Source organism: Corvus moneduloides, chromosome 28, assembly GCF_009650955.1.
Source record: "Corvus moneduloides isolate bCorMon1 chromosome 28, bCorMon1.pri, whole genome shotgun sequence".
Lineage (NCBI taxonomy): Eukaryota > Metazoa > Chordata > Aves > Passeriformes > Corvidae > Corvus > Corvus moneduloides.
In genome coordinates this window covers 5,348,920-5,373,249 of record NC_045503.1, presented here as the reverse complement: position 1 = coordinate 5,373,249, position 24,330 = coordinate 5,348,920, and the positions used below count along the sequence as shown (strand labels likewise).

At 54.5% G+C, this 24,330-nt stretch overlaps 1 protein-coding gene across 3 annotated transcripts in view; it reads left to right on the top strand.

The window, feature by feature from the left end:
- Positions 1–24,330, top strand: part of PTPRS (protein tyrosine phosphatase receptor type S) — a 149,204-nt gene that overhangs the window by 4,340 nt on the left and 120,534 nt on the right. The window contains exon 1 of one of the 3 annotated variants that reach the window (XM_032092821.1): positions 18,648–18,819. The exons of the other annotated variants lie outside the window; for them this stretch is intronic. The gene's annotated coding sequence lies outside the window, so the exon portion shown is untranslated. Of the gene's footprint in view, positions 1–18,647; positions 18,820–24,330 lie in introns of those variants that run through there. 3 annotated transcript variants of the gene reach the window in all.

Sequence of the window (24,330 nt, the reverse complement as noted above, 5' to 3'; positions counted from 1 at the left end):
GTCGGATTATTTGCTCATCTGACACGCCCGTGCCGAGCTGCTTGTCCTGCACACAGACGGCCGTGTCCCCCTGCAGCCCCAGCATCCTCCGAAAAAAGAGGAATTTTCAGAATCCTGTTGCCTTCTTGACATGGCTCCATAAGGAGCTGGTTGGGAGGTGTGAGTTTCTTTGAACTTTATTTATTATTTTTTTATAATCCGTGAAGCCTCTTGGCTCCCGGCCTCCCACCGGCTCCCGAGGGCAGGCGTGTGGCTCCCACAGGTGTGTGAACAGCCCAGGAGGAGGCAGAGGAGCTGCTGTGGCAGAGGAAGGGGATGGGGATGTGCATCCCCCTGGGATGCCCAGGTGCGAGGAGGAGGCACGTGCAGGGTGGAGGAGCGTGGCATGGGCTGTGCACACACCTGGAGGCGCAGAACTGAGGTATTCGGGGATGCTCTGCTGACTCTGGAGCCAAAGGAATAATGAGGGTGAGACAGCCCCGCTCTTGGGAAAGGGGGACACACCAGGACACAACCCAAAGCTGGGATTTCTCCCTCTTCCTGGGACTTCCTGGCCCCTCAAGGACTTCTGTCCCCCACCCCAGAGAAGCGAGGCTTCACCATGTCCCGATCCTGCCATCCTGTGGTCCTGGGCTGTTGGAGCCTCACCTGGGCTTGTGCATTGTGGGTTTTGAAAGCTTTGGGAATGGCCTTTGCACAGCTCGTGGTGCAGCAGCATGGGATTTGGGAGCTCTGCTGTTTGGGCATGGCCAGCCCTGAGGGAGATGGGATTTTAGCATTCCCGTTTTCCATGCATTACTATCGCTCAGGCTGATGCAGTGTGAGTGTTGTACAACCAGGATCCATCAGAACGTCCGTGCTCTAGTTCCCTGGCAACATTTGCACAAAATAAGAGCTGCTCTAGATTAGACAGCAGATATTAGTTTGTCTAAACAGGTTTAAAAACCTATCAAATTAAACTGGGCCAGGCAACTCGTACAATGTGTACACCTAAATTGGTTTAACATTTGCATAAATCAGATTAAATCGGGGCTGTGGGATGGTTTAGGTTGGGAAGCCTATGGCTATTTGTGCCCAGCTCCTGGAGTTCTCCACTCCTGCTGCCGTGTCAGGGTTGTTTTTGCACAGCAGCAGCTGAATCCCTTGTTTTCAGTCCCATTTGTAGGTGAGTGCTCTGTCAGTGCTGGCTTACACCAGTCCGGGGGCTGCAGTTTGACTGTGACCTCTGAGCAGCTGGGCTGTCCCCACCTTCCCGGGGATCACGGCTGGTTCAGCTGCAGCCACGATTTGCAACATGTGGCAGGTCCTGCAGGGGTTTTGCAAGAAGGGTCTCTCTCTCCAGGAGGATTTTGAAGCCTTTTGGGGTTTGAGTAGTGAAGGGTTCAGAGGTGAATCTGTACCTGGGGTGCTCCGTGCCGGGGGTCCCACCGGGTCCCACCTCTCCTGCTGCCATCTCTCTGCATCAGTCTTGGGGTGTCTTGGACGGGGTCTGCAGGGATGTGATGGTAGGAATGCATCACATATCCTGCTTCTGAGCACTGAGCTCCTCTGGTCAGCCTGCCTGGGAGCACAGCAGGTAAAAGCTGGTCTGCTCAGACCTCGGGGATGCTTCGCTCTCCTGTGCTTGCTGCTGTGCTCCAGGGAACACATCATCAGGACGAGTTGAGATACATCAGATCCAAACTTCACAGTCAAGATCCACCAGATCCTCACTCCAGAAAGGCCCTGACTTTACCTAAGGCTGTTTCAGGGTTTTCCCCTGCTTTCACGTCTCTTTGTGGGCAGTGCTATAAGAGGTGTGGAGTCACACGGGGTAACCTCGTGCTCTGGGTGCAGAAGGCACAAAGCTGGGGGCAAGGTGCTCTCCATCTCTCTTGCATGGAAACAGCCAGCTGGGATGGCACATAGTGAGCAGGAGAGGGAGGACATGGTGCATGTGGCTTCTCAAACTGCAATAATCCCATCCTGGGAAAATAGCTGCCTCGTCAGGAATTCAGTGCTTTGTCTCTTTGTGGTGCTGGAGCTGAATCTCACCATCTTTCCCTCTGATCTGTTGTTCAGTTGTTTTCTTCGAGGTGTCCCTGTATCCAAATCAGTGTTGTGAGTAACTCCACAGCTGATTTAAGTCTGAAAGCTTCTTTCCTTGAAAGTCTTGGTCATGCTTCCCTCCATTTTGCTGTTGTGATCCAGCAGCAATGGACAGACCTGCTGCTTCCATGCTGTGACATGCGTGTGTGCGTGCAGCAAAAGCTGCAGGAATTCAGGGTTTTTGTAGTTTTTTTTTAAGCTAATCGTCAGCTCTGACATCATCAAGTGTTTGTTCTGGTTCCTGTGAATCACAGATGGGTGCTGCTGCTTCGGGCTTGCACTGCTCAAGGCTTCCCTCCTGCTGCGTCTCTCCTTTGTTTCCCGAGGTGCTGCTGCTTGCTGGCAGCGGCTTCAGCTCTTTACCTCCATTGGCAGCAGAGAGGAGCTGGAAGCTGAGCAGCAGTTTCCCCTCACCACGAGAAGTTCCCGTGTCCAGCACGGTCAGGATATGCAGGAAGCAAAGGTGGTGGGCAGAGCCATGTCCCGTCGGGAGCAAGGGGTGGAACGAGATGATCTTAAAGGTCTCTTCTAACCCAAGCCACTCCACAATTCTATGAAGGGTATTTCTCAGGGTGCTGTAGTTTCTACCAACAACTTGTTGTTCCTTGGGATTTTTCTTGTCCCCTCCGGGCTGGTGCACCGAGGACAGGGGCTGAGCACCACAGCCCGGTACCGGCGGGTCCCCTGGGAGCCGGCAGAGTGCTGTCTCCTGGCCAGGTGGGACCTGGTTGAATGGAACAGCCTGCAAAGGGCAGGGGACGCTCTGGAGACCCAGAGGCGCTGGGGAAGGATTGATGCAGAGGGCTGGGTCTTGTGGTAGCCAGTGCAAACCAGTTTATGAACCAACTGGTGTTTCTGTCCGCTGGCCTTGACATGGGGTGGCCGGCAGTGGACCTCTGCCCCGTGGTGTTTTGCACTGGACCATCACGTGCCACGGCACAGAACCTCCCAGCCATGTCCTTCCCTCCAAGTCGCCATTTTATTTTTCTTAAACGTTTATGTATAACCGTACACTAACCTATAAAAATTAGTTTAGGATGGCTGCCAAGAAAATCTCTGCGGTGCCTTGTGGGTAACTCCCTGTGAATTACCATAAAAGCTGTAGTGTGAGGCTGCGGTGGCAGTTGTGAGGATGCCAGTCATCATGCTCTGTATTTAAAATTCAGATGAATGTGTAATGCCTCCATGGCTGGATTGCAGCAGCTCGGAGCATTCCTGGTGTCCCTGCCCTGCACACTCTGCACCCGCTCTGGATTTTTAATGTCCTCTTTAGTTCTTCCAGTGTTTTGCTTGATTGTAAAGTGCAACAGGTAGCAAATTGTGGGCAAGCCATGCTGGGAGGGAGAGTGGTTTCTGATAGCTTCCTCCCTGGAGGGACCAACCTCCTGCTTCCACTGAGCCAGTGGCAATATTTCACTTAAGGGAAAAGCCACTCTGTAACCCTTCCCCTCCACATCCTGCCCGAGCCATGTCCCGTTTCCGAGGGCCCTCTGATTCTGGGTGTGCTCAGCCTGGGCCTGGGGCTCGCTCGGTGAATGGAGCAGGGCTTGTCCCCCGGTGTTCGGGGATGTCTCACTGCCCTGCTGGAGAAGGATGGAGTTCCCTTGCCACCCAGCCGGTCCGTGTTGCTGTTTCTCTGTGTGCCCTTGGAAACCCAAAGTGCTTCTCTTTATCTGTCACCGCTGCTTTTCCTCCAGAGCCCTGAGCCGAGGTGACTGTGGGGCTCCAGAGCGGAGCCTCAGTCCTGGAGCTGCTCCGCTCCGTGCGGGGCTTGGCAGAGGGTGGTGCTGATCTGCTGGGCATGATGGATCATTTCATTTAAATTTTCCTGAAATATAATATTCATCTTGGTGTCACTGTCCCACCTTTATTACAGTTCACTGATAAACATCTGTAATCTGAGAGCGATCCGCACCCTGCCAGACACGGCCTGGGAATAATGAACACGTTCCTGGAGCCAGGAGAAGGCATCTCGGGGATGCATCCCTGCTCTCCCAGCCCTGGCTGATAAATAAAATGAGAAGCAAATCTGTTTTTCCCAGGTGTATTTACATGTGGCTGCTTGGTTCAGGGCTCTAAAATGGTGGCGATTGGATATAACCTGGTGTCCCTGTTAATACCCAACAGGGATTTCTGAATGCAGCCTCTCTCCTGCCTCTGGCTGGGGGTACAGGGCACCACCCCAATTAATCCCCCCATGCTGGGCAGCTGGGCTGCCTTTTTCACCCCGTGGTAAATCTCTGCCCCTCTCCCAGGAGATTTCAGCAGGAGGGGATGCAGCTCTCCCAGGGTGCTGGGGCAGCGATGGCCCTGCACGTGCCATGGGTGGTTTCACATTCTCCCTGTGAGTCCAGAGCAAGCACAGGAGCTGGCAGGACCAAATGCAATCCCAGGAATGGTTCAACCTTGGCAGCTCAGTGTGATCCCAGGGCACAGGCTGTTTTGGGGCTCCAGCACAGCCTCTCTGTCCCCGCAGTGCCGGCAGCCAGGAAGCCTCCATCAGATTGCTGCTCGTCTCCTTCCTCTCCTGATGGGTTTTACCCCAAATGCTGCTGCTTCACTGAGCTCTGACTGTGGGAACTTGGGGTCACCTCCCTGTCCAGCCCAGGCAGGTGGATCAGCGTGTCCCAGCTCGGCCACCCACTCCAGAGCAAAGGTGACGTGACATCTGCTGTGCCCGGGATGGATTTTTTTTGCCAGTGCAGCAGTGGGAGGTGGCAGCTGCTGCTCCCACATGCCACTGGGACTGCTCTGCTTCCGCAGGGAGAATTGTTGGCTAATCATCCTCTGGGGAGCCAGCTCCTGACCATCTCCAGGGTTTTGACCTTCAACGTCAGAATCGAAGCGTTGCGAATCGCCGAAACCTCGTACAGACCTGACCTCTTGGGCTGCTCTCCTGGAAGGGGTTTTCCTCTGCCTCTGCTTGTGCCTCCACTTCCTCCTCTGCATTTGACCCAGACCAAGCTGAATTTTCCGCTGGTTTGGGATTTCCTGCCACCTCTGTTCCTTTCTGGCATCCAGGTCCTGAGACTTGCAGCCTACTTCTGTCCTTTTGCAAAACTTGTCTGGAAGAGGAAGATCCCTGGATCTGCAGTCCCCTAGCACCATTCATCTGGAATTGACAGCTGCCCCACCAGGCAAGCCCTGGCTCTGCTTTGGGATGCGCTCAGAGCCCCGAGGAGAGCAGCCGAGCAAGATTGTTGCTAACTCCTTCCTGGAAGGACTTGTTGCACCATGCTGATAAGAAGATTTATTTTTTCCAGGAGCCCAAAGCACAACTTGGCACTCTCAAGGGCTGAGGCTGAGCTGACAGTTGTGCTCCAAGCGGAGCGGGGCAGGAGCACGAGCCACCCTCACCACGTGTCCCATTTCCTCGGGGAGGGATGAGGACGAAGCTCCAGCCACCACCTTCATGTCTCAGCACCTTGATTTCAGCAGGCTGACCTGTCTGCTGCCGCGAGGTGGGAGCACCAGGGATATTTCTGGCCCCTGGAGCTGCTCATGGACTACATGCCCCAAAGGCTGTGCTGATGGTCCTGTAAGGGGATCCGGGTGAGGCCGCCTGGGTTTTGGGAAAGACCACAGACCTGCTGTGCTCTCAGCATCTGCTCCCGAGCAGTGGGACGGCAGCTTCCGTGCTTTATCCAGTCATGCCTCCAGAAAGCAGCTTGAAAATCCCCAGGCTGAGCAGCTGCCCCAGAGGTGTGGAGAACTGGAGCATCCCTTTGCTTCTCCTCCCGGTGGAGGTGACGCGGGGGATGGCACCCATCCGGCAGCGCTGAGATGTGCTGATCTAAAAATAGCTGTAAGGTTGCTTTGAAAAGAGGAAAAGAAGGGAGGTGGGAGGAACTGAAGTGTTTCTTAGAAGTAAGAGAGAAAGGTGAATGAAATCCTTAATGGCTCTCACAGCTAAGGCTTTTCATCCCTGCTGCCTCAGGGAGCCCGCTGTGGGGTGTGGGAGCTGGGATGGGGGCCCACATGGGTGCCATGAGCTTCTGGTGTGGCAAGGAGCTGGATTTTGGACTGGGTAAGGAGTAATGAGGAAGGGGTGAAGAGAAGACATGCAATTTTCGTGTTGGAGATGCATTTTCAGCTGGCAGGGTCTTCCTGGTTGCTGTGTGACCCACCTGGGGCATCGTCCCCAATGTCCTACCTCATCCTGTGCTGTAGTTACTGGGCTGTCCCCTCTTATCAGGGGTGGGTGACATGGCTGTGTCTCTGCATCTAGGGGGGCTGGGGGCAGGACTGGTGAAGTGGGGGGGACAGGCAGGCTCTGTGCTGCCTTTGGGTGCCCCCAGACGGGGTGAGCTCCCTGCATGCTCGAGCGCTTCCCGCTGCCAGAGCAACCTGTGCCGGGCGTGTAAGAAGGGCACAGGAAGGGAAGCTCGGGAACAGCTCTTGCCTTTCCTGCCATGCTCTTTGCAGGGGAACAGAGGGGTGTTCCTGAGGGGTCTGTGCCCCCGAGCCACTGTCCCCAGCACTGGGCTGGCCAGGTCAGCTCACAGAGCTCGTAGGCTTGGATTTCTCTCTTCTAAGCCGCCAGAGCCAGGCTGTAATTAGGCTGTGTTGTCGTGTAACCGGATCTCCCATCCCAGTGCTTTGTTCTTGACTTACCCTTGATGTTTTCCAATGTCTCTGAGTGAGCTGTATCCCTTATCCATGCCCCCATTTTTCATCCTCCATTCTGCCTCCTGCAGAGAGATGCTTTCAAGGCAGAGCAGCCTGGCGGTGTCCTGGGCAGTGTGTGTGTCCCCTGAGAGCCTTGTTCTCCTCCGGGCCCTCTGAACCTTCTCACAAGGAGCGTTTACGGGTGGCTCAATTGGAAGTTTTTCTAGGAAGTATCAGAGGAGCTTGTGGTCCTCACATCAGGGCCCTAGAACACTCTGCAGAGAGCTTTAATCTTAAAATAAAATCAAAGCAAGGCTTTCAACTTGGATTTTTCTTTGGAAGTCACTATTTTAAACCCATTTTTTTTCTGAGAAGTCCTTTAGGAGTGAAAAAACCCCATATCGTGAAATCTTGCCTATGTAAATAATTTCTGGGCTTGGGCTTTTTGAAGTCACAAGAAGGGTGTGCTGCTCAGTGCCCTCTGCCAAGGCAGTGCCAGAAGTGGTGGCATCACTTGGAGTCCTGTCTGTCCATCCCGTTCCATCTGTATGTGCCTCTCTGCTTGTAGCCGCAGCCTCTGGGTGTGGATAATGGCAGTGCAGGACAGAGGTACCTTCCTGGCTGCTTGCAGTCACAGCATCTGAAAATATCCCGAGCTGAAAGGGACCCGCAAGGATCGCAGAGCCTTTGGAAGTCTGCGCTTTGGCACAACGGGGCAGCAGCCGGGAAAACCCACACGGCTGCCAAGCAGCGCCGCGCCGGGGGAGGCTTGGGGCTCTTGGGAGAGCTTTGAGACAGGTGGGATGGGGTGAGGGGAGGATGGAGCGGGCGGCGGCAGACGGGCGCGTGGGACACGCTGCCGGGAAGGAGGCGGCAGGGCCGGGAACAGCCCGTGCGGAGCGGTGGCGGAGGGGACACGTGGCCCTTGCTCCGCTCGGTGCCAGCTGCTTCCCGGCCGCCCCCTCCCAGGAGCACGCAGGAAGGAGCCCTGTGCTGTGGGAGTGGGAGCTCCCTGCTGCCTCAGGAGAGTCCAGGCTCCATCTTGTCCCTGTTCCCATGGAATGTCTCCTGTGGGTGTTGTGGCACTGGGTGTAGGGTGGGCGGCTGCTGCTGAGCCAAGCTTGACCCGAGTCGTGCCTCCCAGTTCTCTGCTCCTGGTCACCCACTGCTGCCTGGCTCAGCCCCCTGGCAGTGCTTCCCTTGGGTTCTGTTTTCCCCTATGCCCGAGAGGCAAACTGGAGCAGCATCCTTGCTCTGCATCATCCTGCGCAGAGAAGCCAGAGCCTTTCCCACTGCTGGGACCAGGAATTGTGCAGGAGTATGGCAGGCCAGTGTGGGAAGCAGCTTTTGCTCCCCCACCTGCTACCTGCTGTGCTCTGGGATGGGACTTCAGCATTTTGGGACAGTCCCAGCGTGGGCTCTAGCATTGCATCACGTCGTTGTGCTTTGGGCATTGCCCAGAGCCTGAGGCTTTGACCAATGACATGCTCTAAGATGGGAGGGATGGGAGGTGCTGCAGCTGGCTGCTGTTGACCCCCATGCTGGGGCTGTGTGTGAGCAGAGGTCAGAATCAGCCCCTTGGCATTTGAGAGGCTCCAGCCCTGTGAGGAGGCTGTGGCTGACACAGAACCCTGCAGCAGCTCATGTTCTCCCCAGACTCCTGCAGTTAAACACCCAGCCCGAGCACTGTCTGCGGCAAGGCTGCTGACAGTGGCCTGGTGGCTCCAGGGACAGATGGACACCATGGACACTGCCCGTTTTCGTTTTCAGGCGCTCTCATACGTCCCATAGCTGGGCCCTGGGGTGTCCTGTTCTGCCTGACCTCCGGGCTCTAACTGTATGTTCCCAGCAGTAAATTCACCCGCCAGGGAGGTCTCGGGTTCCTGTGGGCTGGAGGGGTGCCCAGGAGCTGCAGCACTTGCTCCCTGCCCCGTGTCCTGGCGGGGAACGCAGCCCTGGTTGTGCCCGTGGCCTCTGCGACTGGCCCCGGCTGTGCTGATACAGCTTTTGGGTCCCTCGGGGCTGGGGGCAGAGTGCCCTGAGCACTGCTCGTGGGATAACACAGCAGGAACCCTTCTGGACATCCCTGCTCCGAGGCTCAGCTCGGGGGAGGCAGAGGTCCCGGCAAAGTGCTGCTGTGGTTCAGTGGTACCTGCTGGAGCCTTCCCTGCTCCTCGTGCGATACAGGTGGGCTCTGCCTTGCCTCCCAGTCTGCCACTGCATCCTGCACTGGTGGGAGATGCCCTGAGTGGCTCTGGGGAAAACCCTTTGGCTTTGTTAATTCAAGCTCAGGGAAATGCGATGGTCCCAGCTGGCCTGGGGCCCAGGGGAGTGGGGTGGAGGGAGTTTGGGGGTCAAGAAGAGCCAAAGGGGCTTGTTTGCAATCATGAGTGGGTGCTCATGGTCTGGCGCTGGGCATCACCATCCCCCTGTGCTCTGCTGAGAGCTGGACTGGGAGCATGGGCTGTGTGTTGGCTGGTGGCCTCCCTGTCCCCAGCAATCACGGTGGCCCTGTCTGCCCTGTTCCCCTTCCCTTCAAACTGAGCAGGGGTGATTCTTGGAGAGCTTCTCCTGACCTTTCCAGCTCTGTGCCCTCAGCCGCCACCGAGTGACATGGTGACATTTCAAGTCTTGAATGTCTGAGCAATTTTATGAAAAAAAAGCCATCAGAAATGAAACGCTTTGGCTTTTTGTCTCCGACAAATTGGATTTGTTAACCTGAAGCTTCATCTGTCAGCTGGCAAGGCCCCTCTGCAGCTGGCAGCTGATGGGATGGTGGGAAGAGGAGTGAAAGCGTGTCTGGGACACGAGGAAGAGGGAGGGGTGTTACCAGCAGTGTGTAATATTTGCTGCATTTCCAGCATTGCATTTCTGGAGGCACTTCTGGAAGAGATGGGGCTTTGCATCAGGCATGGGACAGCTGAGCTGCCAGTGCTGCACCCCAGCCTGGCCCAGGTGGCAATTGCTGTTGCTCTCTCCCAAATCAGGAAGGCAGAGTCTGTACCTGCCTGCATCAGGTGCTGCTGCTGCCATGGGCTGCTCACCTCAGCATGTTACAGTGGCAAAGCAAGGTCAGCCATGGAGTCACAGGCTGGCTTGGTTTGGGAGGGACCTTAAGGCTCATCTGGTGCCACCCCTGCCATGGGCAGGGACACCTTCCACTGTCCCAGGCTGCTCCAAGCCCCATCCAGCCTGGCCTTGGGCACTTCCAGCAATTCAGGAGCAGCCACAGCTTTGCCTGTGCCAGGGCCTCCCCACCCTCACAGGGAAGAATCTCTTCCCAATATCTCATCTAACCCTGCCCTCCTTGTCCTCCAAAGTCCCTCCCCAGCTCTCCTGCAGCCTTTTTAGGTACTGGAAGGTTCTCTAAGGTCTCCCTTTTCCCTGCGAACGCCTCCCCGCAGAACCCACAGCCCAGGCATGTCTGGGCAGGGCAGTGCCAGGAGAGCTGCCGGGCTCGGCGCTGGGCACAGTCCCGGCGTGTCTGCACAGAGCAGGGAACGGCAGAGCCGGCCCGTGCCACTGCCCTGCAGGACTGCCTGTGTGAGGGGCAGTGCACAGCACTGCTGCTCAGCCACAGGTGAGCATCCTGTTATTTATGGTGTGTCATGTTATCCAGGGGTGTGGGGGCAGGTACAAGATGCGCCCCCAGGTCCCTTCTGCCATCCCCAGGGAGCAGGGGGAAGCGTGTGCGTGTAGGATTCCTTCTGCTGTCGGGCTCTGCTAGAGAGCTCTGTTCAGATTTAATCCAGTTTAACTCCGCTCTGGGGTTGGGCACGAGGAGTCCTGGGTCCCTGGAAAACGGCGCTGTTGCTTCCCTCGCCTTTTCCTTTTTTCTAAAGAAAGAAAACAAAGAGGGCTCTCCATGAAGGAGCGTGTATGGGGAGAGCCAATTCCCTGTGGAGAGCAGCTCCCTGCCCGAAGGCTGCCAGCAGCCACTGCCTGGGGGCTCTGGGGACCTGCACCAGCCCAGCAGTGCTGGCAGCACTGGAGCTGCTGTTCCCGCTCTGTCCCCGTGTCCCCTCGGCTGTGGCACGTTTCTGCTGCAGCTCCTTCCGTCTGTGCTGTGTTCCTGAGCCTCGCCTGTCCCCAGCAGTGGTTTTGTCCTAAGTTCTCGGCAGATCCAGTACTGCCCACGTAGTCTTCATGGCAGCTTCCAGCCCGCGCTGGGGTTCTGCGGGTCTTGCTTGGCTGCTCAGCAGGCTCCAGTGTGGCATAGCTGCAGGCTCTGGAAGACTCTTCAGTGCTGCTCATATGGAAAACACTCTCAGTAACCACAAAGAATGGAGATGGCACTTAAAAAAACACAAATAAAGGTCATCAGTAGGAGCCTCACTGGATGGAGACGGCGAAGCTGCCTCGTGTGATTTCTGCTGGGGTTGTGTGACTTGAGAACCCCCTTCCTGCGGGGCTTGAAGCAGAGCTGTGCAGGAGACGTCCCGGCCTGTGGATGTCCTCGGACTGGGTTCTCCCTCTGCTCCCTCTCACCTGTGCAGCCCCCAGGAGATCACCACCAGAACACCCGCCCAGCAGCCCCAGTGGCCTTTTCTTCAGGAGGGCTGCTGCGTTTTTTGTTTGCACGTGTCCGTGTGCATCAGCTGCTGCTTGGAGCAATCCCAGGGGAAGGCACACAGCGAATCCTGAATCCTCCCGTTTGAACAACCGTGGCCGTTGGGACAGGAGAGCAGCTTCAGCTCCGAGAGGGATGTGGGCACCTGAGCTGGCCCCAGCCTCAGAGGGATGCACAGAGAAGTTCCAGGCCAGGGGCTGTGTTTGAGGCTGAGGTACCCAAAACCTCCCTGCACTTCAAGCAGACCAAAGCTCAGGCACGGCGGGCGGTGAATCCGACAGGAACGCGGCTGCCAGGAGAAACCCAATGGAGTGAAAAATCCCTTTATTCAGTTTTCCCATGTCTGAAGGGCAAGTGGAAGACTTGGGCCTGGCTTTTTCCCAATGCAGAGAATGAGGTGGAAACCTTCTGTCCAGGTGCTGGTGCCATGGGTGTGTGTGGCATCTCCTTCCAGCTCCTTCGCATCGATGTGAGGATTTGGTGCGTTCTGCTGCTTAAAAATAAATAGTGAGTTATTTTGGGCCAGGGAGGCAAACAAATCAACAGGCCACTGGATTTCCTCGGTCACCCTCGATGCTGCATGGGGGAAAAATTAATAAAGTACCTGCCATGCTCAGGAGCGATTTGTTAAAGCCAGTGATAATGACAGGCTTTGAATTGAGTTCCTGCCTATGGTGGGTTCCCTCACAATCCTGCACGTCCACCCCCTCTCCAAAACGTCACTGTTCCTGTCAGTGCTGTGGTGGGAAAGGAGACTCTGATCTGCTGTCCAGGTCTGAGCCCTTCTAGCATTGAGAAGAGCAGCATGGGGCTCTCCAGCCTCTCTGGGGACTCACTTGTACTCTGAAAATTGGGTCCTTTTAGGTGTTCTGGGATCCACGAGAAATCTGGATTATCTGCAGAGTTGCTGTCCTGTGGTTGCTGTTCAGTTTTTAGTGGGTTTGGGCCTTTGGAGGCTTTTCAAGGCTTTTCAGGAACTGTGCCCAGCATGTGCCCTATGAAAACCACTGGCCCTTTCCGGCTGGATTCACCTGAGGGCTCTGGGTTCCCCTGTACCTGTCTCTGTGTGTTCTGCACCCTCTTTGCAAGCACAGCAACACATGGCCTTTTTAATGAAGAACCTCTGGTCTGCAGTGATGGCAAATGAACTAACATTTCACTGCTTCTGTAGGAGTGGGGAATTGACGGAGATGCCCATCTTCGTGGATGGAACTGTTCAAGGCCAGGTTGGGTGGAGCTCTGAGCAAGCTGGGTTAGTGGAAGGTGCCCCTGCCCACAGCAGGGGAATGGAACTGGGTGATCTCAAAGGCCAGTCCAGCCCAAACCATTCCCTGACTCTGTGACCTGCTTCATGCTGGGTGCCAGCAGCGGGTTGAATCCTCAGTCTCATTCTTAGGCTGTAGATGTCTTCATCTCAGGGTGTGAGGCTGGACTATCCCAAGGGAGCCTCTCTGAGCTCCCCTTCAAGGGATGGGTTGTGTTGGAGCTTCCAGCTGCCCCCATCCCACCAGGCAGGGACCTCACCACGAACACTCGATAACGTCGCGTGGCAGCTGCTGCGAGCGGCCCGGCCCTTCTCCGGCACAGAAAGGACAAATTAAATAAACATGCTTGATTGCTTAAACATTTGTTTTTTAAATTAGCAGCAGCTTTTTTATATTGAAGTCTGTGGATATGCTGCTGGGGAACACTTTAGCAAGTTGTTTTTTTCTTCCTGGTGCTACTTTTCCAGAGTAGTTCGTGATTTAGAAACCAAATGCAAAATGCAGGCCAAGTTTGAGGTTTAATGCTGTAAAAGATGTCGATGGGAAGAAACTGCAGTGCTTGGAGCTGTGGGGCCCTGTTTGGATGCATGATGGGACAGGCCTTGAAGGCAGCAGCATTTGCAAATTGTGCTGTGCAAGTGCTGGAGAGAAGTGTCTGAATTATGGAATCACAGAAGGGTTTGGCTTGGTTGGAAGGGACCTTAAAGAATATCTTGTTCCAACCCCCCAACACCTTCTGCTAGACCAGGTTACTCCAAGCCCCATCCAGCCTAGTCTTGGACATTTAGGAATGGCTCAAGGTGCTCCATGATCGTCCCCAGCTTCTCACAGAAAGTTTCAGTTGTCCATAAGTTGTCCAAATGTTGAGATCTCCTGCAAGGAGGTGTTTGGAAATGCTGTGTATGGGTCTGTAATTGTCTGTGTGCTCACAGGGAGTGGATTTGGGCAGCAGCTGGGCTTGGCATCTTCCCCTCCATGCATGGCACAGTTGGTGTCCCTGCACCAGGCTCTTCCCTGGCTGTGCCTCTGGTTTTATTTGCTTTCTTCAGTATCTGTCCTGTGTAGATGGCAGAGACAGCCCAGCGTGAGGGTCACGTGCTGTTTGCCATTGCTGGATAAGGGGCTTTGGATGCTGCTCTGATAGGAACCAACATTGCTGAATGGCATCTCTGGGAAGGCAAAATGCAGCCAGCAAGCAGCTAAATGCTTCACATTGACCTTGCTTGGAGCATGTGGGGGCTTGGCTGTTTCCATAGGCTCGCTATCAGTGCCCAAAAATAGCCTCTGTCCAGGAGGAAAAGCCAAATAACCAAGCGTGGATCCCTGTGTGTACCTGCAGGAGCACCGTCCCCGCTGGGGCTTCCTGGGGCGGGGGCGTTGCAGATTAACCGTGCTCCTGCAATTGTAGAAAAGAATAAATATAGTTTCCACAATCCCACTGCTTTTTTGTGTCATCTCTCTGGGTTATTCAGGGACCAGCCTGGCTTGGGGGAGCCCACGGGAGAACCCTGGGCTGGCACTGCTCATTTCCCTTTGCGCGGACTCCTGGGCACATCCTTAATTTTTTAATTAGTGGATGCATCCCCCATGAGCACAGCTCCAGCTCAGCTGTGAGTGTCCATGCATGGATGGAGGATTGCCTCAAGCCGGGCCCTGGCTCTGCACCCTCCCGAAAGGCGACCAGCAGTGGGTTTTATTGTTGTTTTGTTTTTACATATTAAAGGTTTAATAAATGGAATTAAATACTGTGAAACTTAAGGTAATTAAATGTGGAAGCAGAAGGAAAAGAATTGTAAAGCATCCTCTCCAGGAAACTAATAGGCTCCATGCCTCCTTATCTTAATGATTTTCATAATTTAGCTGAATGCAGAGATAATGGATCTGATGAACCTTTCTGGAGCTGATTTGAGATTTAATGGGCGTCTTGCTGGGGAGCGGGGTGGGGGCAGGTGCAGTCAATGTGCTTGAGGAGGGAGATAAGAGCAAGAGAGGCTGAAATACAGAGGCGAACGGGTTTTCCATCCACGCTGAGTGCTCCCTCCTTTCCACCTGGAATTAACCTCGGAAATCATTTTCCAAGGCCACGTGGTTTCCTCCGGCTCCACGCTGCCAGCGGGTTTTGCCTTTCTGCACAACCTCTGACCCTCCCCGGGCTGAGGGAGCCGCAAAGCCGGGATCATCTGTGTTAATCTGGTCTCATTGAGGCGGGATCAGTGAAACCACCTCGCAGATTCACTGTATTATGGAGCAGATTGAGGGACTTAGAGAGCAAATTTAATAAATATCATTTCGATATTACTTGGTGGGAAAAAAGATAAAAATCCTCTGAGCGGCTGATGCTGAAGCACCCTGTAAAGGTGCTTGATAGGGACAGGGTGTGTGTGGAGCTGGGGCAGAGGGGACGGGGACAGCACTGGATGTTGACGTGGTGTGGTGGGGACAGGAGGAGAGGACGTCCCTCGGGGCTGGGTCACAGCGGCACATCCAAAAGGAAGTAGAGCTGAGTGTGCTTGAGGAATGGGGATGTTTGGTTCTCTCAGGTGCAGCCATGAGTCTCCTGCTGCCTCCCTGGCTCTCCTGGCAGTGTGCAGAGTGCTCCAGCAGCTTTAGGGTGTTGATGCTGCTGCTGAGCCTGGACCCAAAGCAGCTTTGCTGTGTCAGTGCAGTGATGGCTGCTGGGGGTGCAGAGCCGACCCAAGCCAGGTCTTGTTTGCAGATGGGGTCTTCTGCCCATCCCTGAGGAGAGCAGCGTAGCCAAGCAAAATCCTGCCAGTGGAAGCCAGAGGAAAGCTCTGTCCACAGGAGAAGGAGGGAAAGCAATTGCAATGGCAAATCCCACACTCTGTCTTCCAGGGCTGGCTGTGGTGAGTGAGGTTTGGGCCGTGCTGGGGCGAGGGGATGGGCACTGCTGCCCGTTGTCTCTCCTGGAAGGTCCCTGGGTGGAGCACTGGGCGAGGGCAGCGTGCCCGTCCCACGCCGGGCACCGAGGCAGAAGGGGCAGCACTTGCAGCCAACACAGCCCAGGGGCTGCTCCGTCTTTGTCGCCAGCAGGACCCCCTGCCTGCTGGAAAAACACTTGGGTTAGGAGAAATGTGTGACCTCTTGCTAACCCTCTTCCCTTTCCCCTCTCGCTCTGCACGATGTTAAAAAGAAGGGGGGGAAAAAGAAAAAAAAGGAAAAAAAAAAAAAGCCATGCTGGGGCCAATCCAAGGAGGGTGAAAGCTGGGGACCATATCATTAAAATGCTAAAAATGAGCGTGCTGAAAACAGACACAATTGGGTATTTAAAGCTCTGAATGAAAAGAGTGTGTGTTAGCCGGCTTGCGGAGAGCCGGTCTCCCAGAGCCCCTGGAAAATATGTGGTCAAGCCCACACCATTAACTTTTTGTTTCTGGTTTGCAAGGTAGCTGTGAAATCTTGTGGGGGACACAGAGCCCACGTCCCAGGACACCCGTGTTCTGATGGAGGGGCAGCTGTGCCAGTCCCGTGGGGTATGTGGGGCTCTGGTTTGTGCACACCAAACCTTTCACGGTCCTGCAGTGATTTTTATCCCAAAATGGGGTAAAAAATCCCCCTCGTCACACACTGCATCACCAGGGACCTGCCACTTGTGCTGGGATTTGCAGCAGCCAGTCCCTCGTGGCACTGAGGAGTGGAGCGTGTGGCTGGAGTGGGAGGCAGGAGGTGTGACCCGCAGCGGCCGCTCCTTCAGCCCTGCCTCCGGCCAGCCACAAATTGACTCCTGGATGAATCACTGCTAAGTCACTTTGGGACTGTTGTATCGTTTGTTTGCAGCTTAGAATCATGGAATTTTTGAGGTTGGAAAAGCCCTCTTAGATCAGTGAGTCCAGCCGTTCCCCCGGCGCTGCCAAGGCCACCACTGCCCCATGTCCCCAAGTGCCACATTCACATGGCTTTAAGTGCCTCCAGGGATGGGGACTCCACCACTGCCCTGAACAGCTGTGCCAGTGCCTGACCTCCCTTTTGGTGAAGCAACCTAAATCTCCCCTGGCCCAGCCTGAGGCCGTTCCCTCTCCCCCTGTCCCTGTTCCCTGTGAGCAGAGCCCGACCCCCCCGGCTGCCCCCTCCTGTCAGGGACTTGTGCAGAGCCACAAGGTTCCCCCTGAGCCTCCTTTGCTCCAGGCTGAGCCCCTTTCCCAGCTCCCTCAGCCTTTCCTGGTGCTCCAGCCCCTTCCCCAGCTCCGTTCCCTTCTCTGGACACACTCCAGCATCTTCCTGTCCTTGATCCTGGACTTTTTAAACCTGCGCAGCTTGGGCTGCTGGAGGCCGCCAGCTCAGGTGCCAGGGCTGTGCCAAGAGGTGTGAGGTCCTCCAGCATTTTATGGTGCCTTTTTACATGGAAATGTGGATCTTTGCAGCCCCACTCCAGCATGTTTCCTGCATCCCAGCTCCCCCCGGGGTGGAGGTTGTGCCCTGTGGGCCCTGCGGGGTTATTTCTGTGCACGGACGCGGGTTTCCCTCGTGAGCGTACGCAGAGGGATCCGCGGGGGTGCAAAATGCCCCTAAAATGTCTCCCAGGGCAAGTATTAACTGCCAGGCTGGGCTGAGCTCCAGCAGGCAGGAACAAATGAATCAGACACTTAATGGTAAAATCAAACCCCTCAAAGTATTAAAAACAACCCAGTTCCAGGGGGCTCCTCTCTGCCGACCCCAGAGCCCCAGCCGAGCAGGAACGAGAAGGGATTTCAAACCAAACTGGGATTTTTTGGGGGGGCCCCCCCACCATATCTCTTGGCTGCCAGCCTCTCTGAAGGGAAGTTTCACCCCGCCTCCCGTGGTCTCGGATGTCAGGTTGGCAAGAAAAATCCCATCTGTTTTCAATCTGGATCCTCACTTCCATCCACTCAGCCTTTCTCCTCCTCGCGCTCCCCCGCTCCCAGCCCCCAGTGCTGGCGTGTGCGCCAGGCAGGCCTCGGTGACGCTTTTTTTTCTCCTCGTTTTTATTTTTTCTTCTAAAAATGTATGTGGCCTCTTTTGCCCCCCGCAGCCCCCCTTCTCCCAGGCACATGCTCCAGCGCAGCCCTCTCTGCCAGGGCCTGCCAAGAGCCTCTCTGTGCTCAGCCCCGCTACGGCCGCTGGCTCTGAGAATTCCCAAATGACCGAGGATTTTCAACCCTGAGCTTTCAAAAAAAAAAAAAAAAAAAAACAGAAAAATATCTCTCTGTGTGGAAAAGGAAAAAAAAAAACATGAGCAAAATTGGGAGGGGAGCAGAGGGAAGAAGGAATTTTGTTGTAATTTTTTTTCCTTGTCGGTTCCAACTTTTGGTATGATTTGGAAAAGAGCAAGTACAGAGTGTTTTGTTCCTGCCTGGAGATAACAGAGCTGCTCTGAAATCCCATATAGAGTCAATGCAAAGGCGTATACGTCGCAATCGTGATATCCTAATCTCCCTCTGAAGAAACCCTTTTGTTGCACACCCCCTCTCGCCGCTCCCTTTGCTGTCCTCTCACGCTGCGTTTATATCTTATTTAAACTCTAAAGTCCTTAGGCTAGGAATTACCTTCTCCCTTTACAGATGGCTGCAAGAGCTCAGCACGGCTGTGCAGCTCCATGAAAAATAAATGAAGAAGGTTGTGGCTTTTGTTGATGGTTTTTGGGGTTTTTTTTGGGTTTTTTTTTTTTTTTTTTTTGGTGTTTTTAGAGGTGAGAGTTTATCTCATCACAGATGAGCGGTGCCGGGCTTTGTATGGCCAAAAGCATTGCCATGAATCTCAAGGCAAGGGTTATCCCAGCACCCGCTGCCGTGCCTCAGTTTCCCCTTTGGGCACGAGGCTGCCTTGGGGCGACGGGTGAACGGGGACGTGACCGGGGTGCTGGAGGCACAGCAAGGGGGATTTTCCCTTTATTCTGGGGAGTACTGTGGAAGCTTTGTGGAACGGGGTGGTGTCTGAGAGGACCCAAAGGACCCGGAATGGGGGTGCAGACCCCAAAGGGTCTGAGGGAACCCCAAGGGCAGGCTCGGAGGGACGCCGAGTGAGCGGGCTGCGGTGAGCCCGGGGCTCCGCTCCCGGGGTTGCCGTCAGGGTCCCCCCGGCCGGGCCCCGCTGCCCCGGAGCCGCCCCCGCCCCGCCCCGGCCCCGCCCCGGCCCCGCCCCTGCCCGGCCGGGCCGCCGTGGGCTCCGCCGAGGGGTCGCGGGGTCCCTCCCTCCGCCGAGGGGTCGCGGCGCCCTGGGCCCGAGGGACGGCGGGTCCCGCCAGCGCTGTCCCCGGGCCGCCCTCGCCGCGGAGCCTCCGCACCCCGCCGGCGCCGGGACGAGTCCGAGACGGTCGGTTTGATTTTAAAATTTAATTATTTAACGCATCTTTAACAAGGGGAAGCTGTTTCCCCTACGCGCACAGGCCGTGGGGGCGGGCGGGGGTCTCGGGGGCCGCCGGGGGGGCTCCGCGGGCGGGCGGGGCCCGGCTCCGTGCGGGCTCTGCCTGCGGGCGATGGGCAGCGGGGCTCGGCCGGGCGGGAGCGGGGCTGCGGGGCGGCGCTGGGGAGGGAATTCCCTTCCCTCTCCCGCTCCCTTTTCCTCTCCCCTTCCCTCTCCCCGTCTCTCTCCCCCTCCCTTCGCTCTGCCCGTCCCTCTCCCGTTTCCTCTCCCCTTTCGTCTCCCCCTTTTTCCCCAGCCAAGGGCTCGCAGGAGCGTTTTGCTGCAAAACAAGAAAATGTGAGAACCACATCCAGCATCCCCCTGCGCTGGGGCGCTCGCCTGCCGTACAAAGGACCAGCTCTCCAGCTCGCCCTCTTCCCCAGATTACCCCTCTTACTCCATGTTTTCTTTCCGTACTGGAAATGCCTTTTATTTTTTAATGAGTTAAAGGCAGCCCGGGGCTGCAGGAGTGCACGATGCTCTCGGCAGCGCGGGGCAGGACACGGGCTGGAGCCTTTGAGTTAACGGATAGAATTTATTCACTGTAAACATTGCACAACTTCTATGCGTCGTTCCCAGGATTAAATATAACTCATTTTCTCGGCTTTACATGACTTCTTTGCTAGCTATTAGGCTACTGCTCAAGCTCAAGATGCAGATTTGTCTAAAATGTGTAATTTTAGAAACATAATAGATGGGGGGGGGCAAAGCTCCGTTTAGCTACAGGAACTGTGTAGCTGGAACTTTCCTGAGAAATAACCACATTTTATCCCTTTATTATTCTTTTCTCACTTTGGCAAAAGCAAAGAACTTTTCTGTTGCAGGTAACTCAGGTAACTTTTATGTCAAGGCTCTGACTTGAGTTCGCAGCAGTTGGTCTGACTGGAGGCAGTTACAGCAACACTTGAAATTAAATTTAAATTTATATTGTTCGTTGTTGGAGAACTCTCCTGTAGCTAAGGAAAGAAGTGTAAAGATTAAGCTGATCATTACTATATATGAAAAGTGGTTTCTAACATTAACATTATGGTTTTTCTCCTAAAAAAAAAAGAGAATTCTCTAGCCTGTATAGCTCTAGCTTTCTATAGCTGCATCTTGTTATCCTTTAATTTCCCTTTTCCTGAAAACGTCACTTAGCGGAGGAAAAATCACAAATTCAAGCACACTGGGATTGCCACACATGGTACAGGGGAACATCTGCTGGAAAGATACTTTCTGAGAATAACAAACCACCTGCGCTGAGACGCTTTTTTCCTCTGGTAACCAGCTCAGTGTTTGTTGGTGTGGGGCTGCAGCCCACGGGCGGCTGCTGCTGGCTACACAAGGGCCTGTCAGCCCTGGGATTTTCAGGGCTAGCACTGTTGGTTTGGGTTTATTTAGGGTTTTTTCTTCGCCAGAAAGGAAGAAGTGCAAACTCTGGATCTGAGCGAATTAGGCTGTTTTAACAGCTTCTTCATGATTTGCGTTTTCTCAGACTAAGGAGCGTTTGGAGGGGATTGGTGCCTTTCGCCGCTCCCTCGCTGCGGAGGAGGGCTGGGGTGCGGGCTGGGGGCGGTGAGCGAGGCTGGCCCGAGTGGCTCAGCGAGGTGGGACTGGGCTGGAGGAGGGGTCTGCTCCGGCTCCGCGGCTGCGCTTCCCTCCTTCGCCGACCATCCCCGGGACGCTCGCCTTCCTTTCGTGTTACTGCTCCGAGAACCGGCCGCGTAGAAGGGAGGGGAAGGGATCATTATCTTTTATCAGCACGGGAGTGTGTCGTTGATCCCCGGTGCAGGAAGAGGGACATCCCCTCCCGGAGAATTCTTCCAAATCCTCCTGCCAGTCGGAGTGGAACCGAGGGAGTGAGGCAGTGTCGGGGCTCCTGCTCTGCTCTCCTGCTGCTCTGCAGCCTCCTCCTGCAGCCAAAGCAGGGATTTATCAGAGGCATTGAAACCAGAGAAGGCCCAATTATACTTTGGACTTGGAAGAGACGTGCATCGGTTTTTTTGGGAGGTGGAGGTTCCAAAATAAACCGGCTGTAGGTTCAGTGTGCAGACAGAGAGTGAATTTAGTATTAAGCACTAAATTCCTGCAAAGGTGACAGTTGCAGCAGATATATGAGGAAATCCCTCATTACCCTGAAGAGCTGGAAAAGCAGGATATGGTGTTTTATTATGTTTCTTAACCTTGATCACAGCAAGTTTCAAAAACCCTCTTTACCCTGGCTGTTGAGTCTGCCCTGTGGGTACAGATTCTTGTAAGGCAAAGCTATTTCACTAGATTTAATCTCTAAGGAGCGTGCCAGAAAAACAGCCTTTGGGGGAATGGCAATCTGCTGGCTTCCTTGTCTGCAGAGTGGGAATAGCAACATGCAGCTCCTTGCTGGGAAGAGTTTTAGGGTCCACTGTGGAAAAGAGATGAAGTGCCATGGTTGAATCATTCAGCCAAAAGCGAGGAGACAGCAGCAGAGGCGAGGCTCGCCCAGCTCCCGCGGCAGGTCGGCAGCGATGCCAGGAATAGATCCAGTATCTCTGGTTCCTGCTCCAGCGTCCCTGTCTGCGGCGTGTGGGCACGGGCCAAAAAGAGCAGCAGCGCCGGTGTCACCCGGCTACGTGCAGAGGAGAAAGTGGAGGTTGCACAACCCCGTCCTTGGTGCTTTTTTGGGGGCTGCCCTGCGGTGCCAGGTGTAGGAGTGACACGTTGACACCCGTCGGCCAAGAGCTGGAGTGAAGCCACTGATCCTCATTTTGAGCTGGCTTCTGCGCAGCCCTCGTGTAGTAACAGCTTTATAGATGCTGCTCACCTGGCTGAGTTTTAACTGCTCACCTGGAGATAAAAGGCGCTGCATCCCATTACCACTCCCCCAAGCCATCCTGTGCCCTCTGAAGAGATTTTGAACCCTGGGTATATTCTGTTCCCATGCAAGGCTTTGCTGTTGGAGTAGGCAGAGTTTGCAGCACATCTCATGGCACCAGGGAAGTGCAATCTTGTTACATTCGAATTTATTTCATGCTGTGTTTGCGGGTGTGAAGAATGAACTGGTAAAATTAGGGACTGTGGAAGGTGTGAGACACCGTGTTTGTTCAAATGCTGACGGTGGGAAAACATCTGTTGGAAGCTCTCTTTGAAGGAGTAGCTGCCTTTCCAGAACTCTTTTGTAGGAGTAATAACTGTTGTGGTAGGTGAAACTTCCTGAATCAGGAGGCACCTGGGAGCTGTGAACATGCAGGGGCTGAGGCAGGGATGGAGATCTGAGGTCTATCAAACAGAACCCTACAAGACCTTGATTTTTCTTGTCTGTTATGCCACTTCTGTCACTTATGTGACTTCTGCCTTAATTCGGCATGAGCTCATGTGCACTTGGGTGAGTTTGGATTCTTAAAAGAAGCTGTTCTGCCCTTCCTTGCTATTTACAGATAAGTTTTATGGGGTGGTAAGGGTAAGGGTGTGTTTCCATTTCTCCATGTACTGATTAGTGCTCTCATTAGCACTTAGTAACTGCATTGCAAAAATTCTTTATTAAATCTGCGTGGAGGTAGATTTTACTTGTGTGATGAAGCCACAGAGTGCTCAGTTTCTGCACCAGCTCCCAAATCACAGGATGACTTACCTGCTAATTTTGACTTGCTATCTATTTATGAGCAGGCAGGAAGCAGCGCTGCAGCTGAGGGAATTGAGGCAAGGCCCCTGGTTATGGTAATCCTTAAATAGTTCATTTGGGTGTAATGCCTTTTTTTACAGTTGCTTCCCTATTACAAACAGATTTTCTGATAATGGCACCTGTGCCATTTAGATGGGACCATTATTATAATAGCAGCAAGTATTGTTAGGGAATCGGGATGTGGAATTTATGTAGGATCGTTACAGTGGCGGAAGCAATACCATAAATAAAATGATGCTGTAGCAGCAGCACTAAACCTGGGTGTAAGAGGGAAGATGACAGTTCAAATTTCCCCCAGATTTGTGGCGTAGGGGCCCTGCCTGCGGAGGAGGTGGGAGCATGGGTGGCAGGGGCTGTCCCTTCGGCGCAGGGATGCGTGGTTAGGAGGAGGGATGCTCACCGTGCGTAGGAACCATTAGCTGGAGTCGTTTCAGAAGCCAGCCGGGGAGATGGTTGCGATTAATTAGTCGTAGAAACAGGGCGTTGTTCCTGTCCTGGGTGTTATTCCCGTGTGGGCTTTATTAACACAGATTTTTGGGGATGGGTTTCAGGCAAGGCTTTTGCATGCCCAGCCTGTCCCTCCTGCGTGGTTGGGACAGTCTGTGCCTGCCCGCATGTCGCTTCTCTCGTTTCTCTGAGGGAAATGTGGGAAAGCTCGAAATTGCATTTGTAAAATACGGATGGGGTTGAGAGTGTAAACAGCCCAGCAGGACCTGACAGAGGAGGCTGATGTAGTAGCTTGCCTGAATACTGGAAGCATTAGTACCAAACTGAAGGAAAAGGGAAGGAAGGGTAACAAATTCGTGCATTTGAAAGGTTACTGAGGGTGTGGAGTGGAAGTTATCCTCCCCTCCACCTCCTTCTCTGAGCAGATCCCTGGAGATGGGTGTGTTGTCTCAAAGGCCGGGTTTGTGGTCCGGTTTAGCAAAGATGGATAATCCAGATGGCCAATCTGGAGTGTGGTTTGGCCAGCAAAACTCTCGTGGCAGGCGGCGCGGAGGGTGCCGGGAGGAGCAGCAGTGGTCTTTAAACAAAGTCATTGCTAATGCAGCTTCAGCGTCCTGTGGACAGAGCACAGATGTCTTGCTCGGGGTTTGATTTTTTTTTTTTTTTTTTTTAAATAAAATCCCTTTAGTTTTCCATTAGTGACCCCTGGTTTAAATCCCTGATGCAAGAGGGGAATTGCGACCCTTCGGTGGGCTCAGACGTGGCTTGGGTTCTGTCACCGTGTCCCCAGTGAGGGAAGCGGCTGCTCCGCGTGCCCGGGGTGTGAGCGGCAAAGGACGCTCGGATGCTGCTGTTGTTGTTGGGCTTTGAACTCGCTTTTTGCCCGGGGCCCCGTCGGGACAGGGGTGATGGGCAATTGCTTTTTTGATGCTTGGCGCTGCCTTTGTCAGTGGACATCTGGTGCCAGGATTGCTGCTGTCGGGGCTGGGGGTGGGCTGCAAGGCCAGGGAATTTGATGGATTAGTGTGGTTGGAGGGCTGGGGGAGGGGACGGGTAGGGTTTCAGCTCTCCCTGCAGGTAGAGAGAGAATTTGGGGATTAGTGGCACTTTGCTGCAAGCTGTGAAGTCGGGAGAATTCGGAGAGGGGGAAGGGTTGGGAAGAAAATAGTCTTTCCAGTTTTCCCAAAGAAATGAACGTTTGTTTGCTCTGTGAGGGAGCACAAGGGAAATGTGTGTGTGTGTCCGGAGCAGGGGATGAAAAAATCCACAGCAAATCTGGTGCCGGTCTGTCCTCTCAGCTTTGTCACCCTTGGGAATCCCGGTTGCTCGTGCCTGGC